A 6,302-nucleotide genomic window follows, 5' to 3' on the forward strand; every position below is an offset into this window, starting at 1 on the left:
GTGGGAGGGTTGCTCTCCACTCGGTAGGATTTTTTAAACTTAGGTGAGTACGGAACTGCAGCTAAGCCCCCGAGTGGGAGGGTTGCTCTCCACTCGGTAGGATTTTTTTAAACTTAGGCGAGTACGGAACTGCAGCTAAGCCCCCGAGTGGGAGGATTGCTCTCCACTCGGTAGGATTTTTTAAAACTTAAGCGAATTAGATTCGCAGCTAAGCCCCCGAGTGAGAGGCTTGCTCTTCACTCGATAGGATTTTGTTTTTGAAACTTAGGCGAATCGGATTCGCAGTTAAGTCACCCACTAGGGGATTTTGGACACATGTATAAGTAATAACAATCATTTAAGAGATTGTAAAACCATGTCTTTGATAAACAAACTGAAAGGTACTTATTACATCTCGACGGTCTGAATGCTTAAGTATTAAAATGGCGGAGAAGCTCCGCATTCCAAGCGCGTGGCTCATCTTTCTTGTGTTCCACATCGTACAGGTGGTATGCTCCGTTGTGGAGCACTTTGGTGATGATGAAGGGGCCTTCCCAGGCGGGAGCAAGCTTATGTGATCGTTGCTGATCCACTCGGACAACCAGGTCCCCTTCCTGAAATGCTCGACCTCTTACATTCCTAGCATGGAACCGACGAAGGTCTTGCTGATAAATGGTCGACCTGATCAGGGCCATCTCTCTTTCTTCTTCCAAAAGATCAACAACATCTTGTCGGGCTTGTTCTGCTTCTGCCTCTGAGAAAAGCTCCACTCACGGGGCATTATGGAGTAAATCAGTCGGCAGCACGGCCTCAGCTCCATAAACCATGAAGAAGGGAGTCCGGCCAGTCGACCGATTTGGCATTGTTCTCAGACCCCCACAATACTGATGGTAACTCATCTACCCAGGCACCAGCCGCATGCTTGAGGTCGCGCATCAATCTGCGCTTCAACCCTTGTAAGATCAAACCATTTGCTCTTTCTGCTTGTCCATTCGACTGTGGGTGAGCGACTGAAGCATAGTCGACCCGGGTGCCCTGGGAAGCACATAAAGCTCTGAACTCATCTGAATCAAAAATTGAACTATTGTCTGTGATGCTGCTGCGCGGGACTCCATATCTGAATGTTAACTCTGTGATGAAGCTGACGGCAGTTCTCGAATCAAGGTTCTTGATGGGTTTGGCTTCAATCCATTTAGTGAACTTGTCGACTGCAACAAGCAGGTGGGTGAGACCACTTCTGCCAGTCCTCAAGGGTCCAACCATATCCAACCCCCAAACATCAAATGGCCAGACGAGTGGAATGGTCTTCAAAGCTGAAGCGGGCTTGTGAGACATGTTGGAATAGAACTGGAAGCACTCACACTTGTCGACTATTTCTTTTGCCATTTCATTCGCTCGTGGCTAGTAAAAACCTGCTCGGTATGCTTTGGCCACGATTGTCCGAGAGGACGCATGGTGACCACAGGTCCCCGAGTGGATATCATTGAGGATCATTCGACCTTCTTCTGGGGTAATGCATTGTTGAGCAACTCCAGTCACACTCTCCATATATAGTCGACCACTTATCACAGTGAAGGCTTTGGATCGACGGTCGATCTGTCGTGCTTCATCTTTGTCTTCCGGAAGTTCTTTCCTGAGAATATATGCGATATACGACACTGTCCAGTCAGGAATGACAACCAAAACCTCCATGATTAAGTCGACCATAGGTGGGGATTCAACTTCAGTCGGATCAGTAGAACTCTTAGGTTGCGGGGGCTCTTCTGTGAAGGGATCCTCTTGAACTGACGGTGTGTGAAGATGTTCTAAGAACACATTGCCAGGAATGGGCTCCTGCTTGGAACCTATGTTTGCCAGGTCATCCGCTGCCTGGTTCTTCAGTCGGGGAATATGGTGGAACTCTAGCCCTTCAAACTTCTTTTCTAACTTTCTCACTGCATTGCAATAACCGGTCATAGCTGGGCTTCTGACGTCCCACTCCTTCATCACTTGATTGACCACAAAATCTGAGTCGCCGTAGACCATTAGGCGACGGACGCTGAGTGAAATGGCCATTCGCAACCCATACAGAAGTGCTTCGTATTCAGCATCATTGTTGGAGGAATCAAAGTTAATCTGAAGGACATAATTGAGTTTGTCACTTTGCGGGGATACCAGAACTACTCCAGCGCCAGAACCATTCAACATCTTGGATCCATCAAAGAACATAGTCCAATGTTCTAAGTGAACTTGAGTCGGTTGCTGTTGTTCGATCCACTCGACAAGGAAATCTGCTATTGCCTGGGACTTGATTGCTTTCTTTGCCTCAAACTTGATATCCAACGGAAGGAGTTCAATCGCCCACTTTGCCACTCGACTAGTTGCATCTCTGTTGTTCAGAATTTCTGACAATGGAGCATCACTAACGACCGTGATAGAGTGATCTGAGAAATAATGTGCAACCTTCTTCGTGGTCAAGTAAATTCCATAGACAAGCTTCTGATAATGCGGATATCTTTGCTTGGACGGAGTTAAGACCTCAGAAATATAGTGCACTGGGCGCTGAACCTTATAGGATTTACCTTCTTCTTCCGGCTCGACCGTGAGTACTGTACTGACAACTTGTCCAGTGGCTGCAATATAAAGCAGTAAAGGCTCTTTGATGATTGGAGCAGCGAGCACCGACTGGGTGGAGAGCAGGGTTTTGAGCTCTGCAAACGCTGCATCAGCTTCAGGAGTCCACTCGAACTTATCGGATTTCTTCATCAATCGGTAAAGAGGCAACGCCTTTTCGCCGAGATAAGAGATGAATTGACTCAAAGTGGCCAAACAACCAGTAAGCTTCTGAACATCGTGTATGCGCACAGGGCATTTCATTCAGAGTGTTGCACCAACTTTCTCTGGGTTTGCATCGATACCATGTTCAGAAACGAGGAAACCGAGTAACTTTCCACCTGGAACTCCGAATGTACACTTCGACGGGTTAAGCTTGATATCATATCTTCTCAGATTGGCAAAGGTTTTAGCGAGGTCAGCCAGCAGGTCGGAACCTTTACGCGACTTAACCACGATGTCATCCATGTATGCTTCAACATTCTGCCTGATTTGAGTGACCAGGCACTTCTATATCATGCGCATGAATGTGGCACCAGCATTCTTGAGACCAAAAGGCATAGTAACATAGCAAAAGCACCCAAATGGGTGATAAAAGCTGTTTTTATTTCATCGGGTCCATACAGTCGGATCTGATGGTACCCGGAGTACGCGTCTAGAAAGGACAATCTCGCACATCCCGCAGTCGAGTCGACTATTTGGTCGATGCGGGGGAGAGGGAAGTGATCTTTCGGGCAGGCCTGATTGATATGCTTGAAGTCAATACACATACGGAGTGAATCATCTTTCTTGGGAGCCATGACGACGTTGGCGAGCCACTCGGAGTGGTAAATCTCTCGGATGAACTCAGCTGCCAGAAGCCGAGCCACTTCCTTGCCAATTGCCTTTCTTTTCTCCACGGCAGACCGTCAGAGATGCTCTTTGACAGGTTTTGCTTTTGGGTCAACTCGCAAACGGTGCTCAGCCAGTTCTCTGGGTGCACCTGGCATGTCAGAAGGTTTCCATGCAAAGATGTCCCAGTTCTCACGGAGGAACTGGATGAGCGCTTCTTCCTATTTGCTGTCGAGTGTTGTTGAAATATGAGTCGGAGCAACATTGGGATCAGTCGGGTGAATATGAACTGACTTTGTTTCACCAGACGACTTAAATGCAGATTCTGAAGCAGGCTTCTTAGCTCTCAACAAATCACTCGGATCTGTAGTCTTCTTGTATTCTTCCATTTCTACTACTGCCATCTGTTCATCGGCAATCTTCGAGCCTTTTTGGAAGCACTCTCCTGCTCGTTGCCGATTACCAGTGACTATAATCACGCCCCTAGGGCCAGGCATCTTGAGTTTGAGGTACACGTAACATGGCCGAGCCATGAAACGAGCATACGCAGTTCTGCCCAGGATAGCATGATAGGCACTGTGAAAATCCACAATTTCAAATGTCAACTTTTCGTTATGGCAATTCTTTGAATCACTGAAAACCACGTCAAGAATGATCTGGCCGAGTGAATCGGCTTTCTTTCCAGGTATAACTCCATGGAACCGCATGTTGCTCTCGCTGAGTTTGGACATCAGAATGCCCATCCCTCGAAGGGTCTCAACATACAAAATGTTCAAACCACTGCCGCCATCCATAAGGACTTTGGTCAATCAGGTGCCCCCAATGACCGGGTCGATCACCAATGCTTGCCTCCCGGGGGTGGCTACATGCGGCGGGTGGTCAGACTGGTCGAATGTGATGAGAGTCTTTGACCATTTCAAATACGTCGTCGTTGCCGGAGCAACCATGTTTACTTCTCTACTGATGACTTTTAGTCGACTTTTACTTTCAATGTCAGCGAAAATCACCAAAGTGGAATTGACATTGGGGAATCCTTCATCATCCTCTTCCTTGTCCTCATCCTTATCAGATTCCTTCTCTTTCTCACTGGGTTGTTTTTCTCTCGGAACTGTTGTATAAGGACTCGACACTGCCGAGTGGTATGTTTGGGATAAATCACATTACCCTCTTCATCCTTCTTGATGTGAATGTGACATGGTAAATCCAACACGTCGTTCCCTGCTGAATCTTTTACCTTCTTGGGGATCTAGGGCCCTTTAGGCTTTCCCTTAAATTTTCCTTGGGTTGTGGCGGCAACCTCTCCAGGAGCCGCCGCAGGCTCCGCTTTGCGCTTCTACTTCCGATTGGAATTACCTCCTCCAGTATCCTGGCCGACTGGTTTGCCCTTGCCGCTGCGGAGTCGGTCTTCTTCTTTGCCGTTTGCGTACCGAGTGGCTATTTCCATCATTCGGGTCAAGGTCATGTCTCCTATCCGACCGAATTTCAGGTTAAGCTCTCTATACCGAACGCCCTCCTTGAAGGCGCAAACTGCTTGATGCCGAGACACATTCTCCACATTGTGATGCAAAGTGGTCCATCTCTGGATGTAATCCCTCAAAGTTTCATTCGGTTTTTGCACACAATGCTGCAACTCTGTCAACCCTGCAGGTCGTTTGCATGTGCCCTCGAATGTTCTGACAAACACTCGGGCTAACTCCTCTCAGCTGAATATACTGCCTGGAGCCAACTGATTCAACCAAGCTCTAGCTGACCCTTCAAGCATCAGGGGAAGGTGTTTCATGGCCACCTCATCGTTTCCACCTCCGATCTAAACAGCCACTCGGTAAACCTCAAGCCAAGTGTCAGGCTTCGATTCACCAGTGAACTTACTAACTCCAGTCGCCAACCTGAAGTTAGGGGGATCTCTGCAGCCCTGATGGCTCTGCTAAAACACTCGGGGCCAAAAACATGCACTCTGCTTCCAGTCGAGCGATCTCTGTCCTGCCCTTCTCTGTGTGCTCGATTCCTGTCCACTAGACCTTGTACCAGAATTGACCTCGCATCAAACCCTGACTCCCTTGGGTCGACTGGCATCCCCCGCTCCTCGTTGTACGGGCGCCTATCATCATAATGCCGGGGCACGTATGATCCACCCCTTGGAGGGGGCGTAGGCACTCGACGATGGTCATCACGGTCGAGATGATGATCGTGCTGCTCGTGGTTCTAAGCCAGGTACTGCCCTTGACGATGCCCTCGCCCCTCACATCGCGGAGGCGATCTTGGGCTATGAGCCGACTGAACTGTGTCAGCCACCACAGATCTGCTATGAATTCTGTTACGTGGCTGAGATACTGCAGTGTTCTGCTCTCCGGCTGCTCGGAGCAGCGCTCTGATCTGCATCAAACCTCTACCAGCTTCCGACTAGGACTGCTGAATAGACTCTGCTATGCTGGCTGTAGCTGTAAGGTTCTGGATCGGAGTGCGGTATACCTGTGGTTCAGGCAGGAACAGCTGCCACTGATTGGATTCGGGGATCTGCCACCAAGCACGCTCGTCGAGTGCATGCTGAAGGTTCTCCAGTCGAGTGCGCTCAGTCAAAGTGGCCAAGCGCGCTGCCTCCAAGGCCCGAGCCTCAGAGGTCTCTCCAACAACGGGCGTGTGGAGCGCCTCCATATTGCGGCGGTGAAGTTCCTCCCTCTACTAAGAAGAGAGGGTTTTGGGGTGGTACTCCTCATGAACGCGCGACGGATCGTCGCCGCCGTCGTCGCCGCCGTTGCGATGCATGCCAGGCGGGCTGCATGGCGTGCCGACCATCAGGACCTCCGCTGCGGGGTCGCTGCTGTCGCACTCAGATAGGGTCTTGACGGAGCCAGTCGACAGATCGAACAGGCCATAGAGAGATTCGTCGGGCTCGATTGCCG

This window comes from Triticum urartu, chromosome 1 (assembly GCF_003073215.2).
Source record: "Triticum urartu cultivar G1812 chromosome 1, Tu2.1, whole genome shotgun sequence".
NCBI lineage: Eukaryota > Viridiplantae > Streptophyta > Magnoliopsida > Poales > Poaceae > Triticum > Triticum urartu.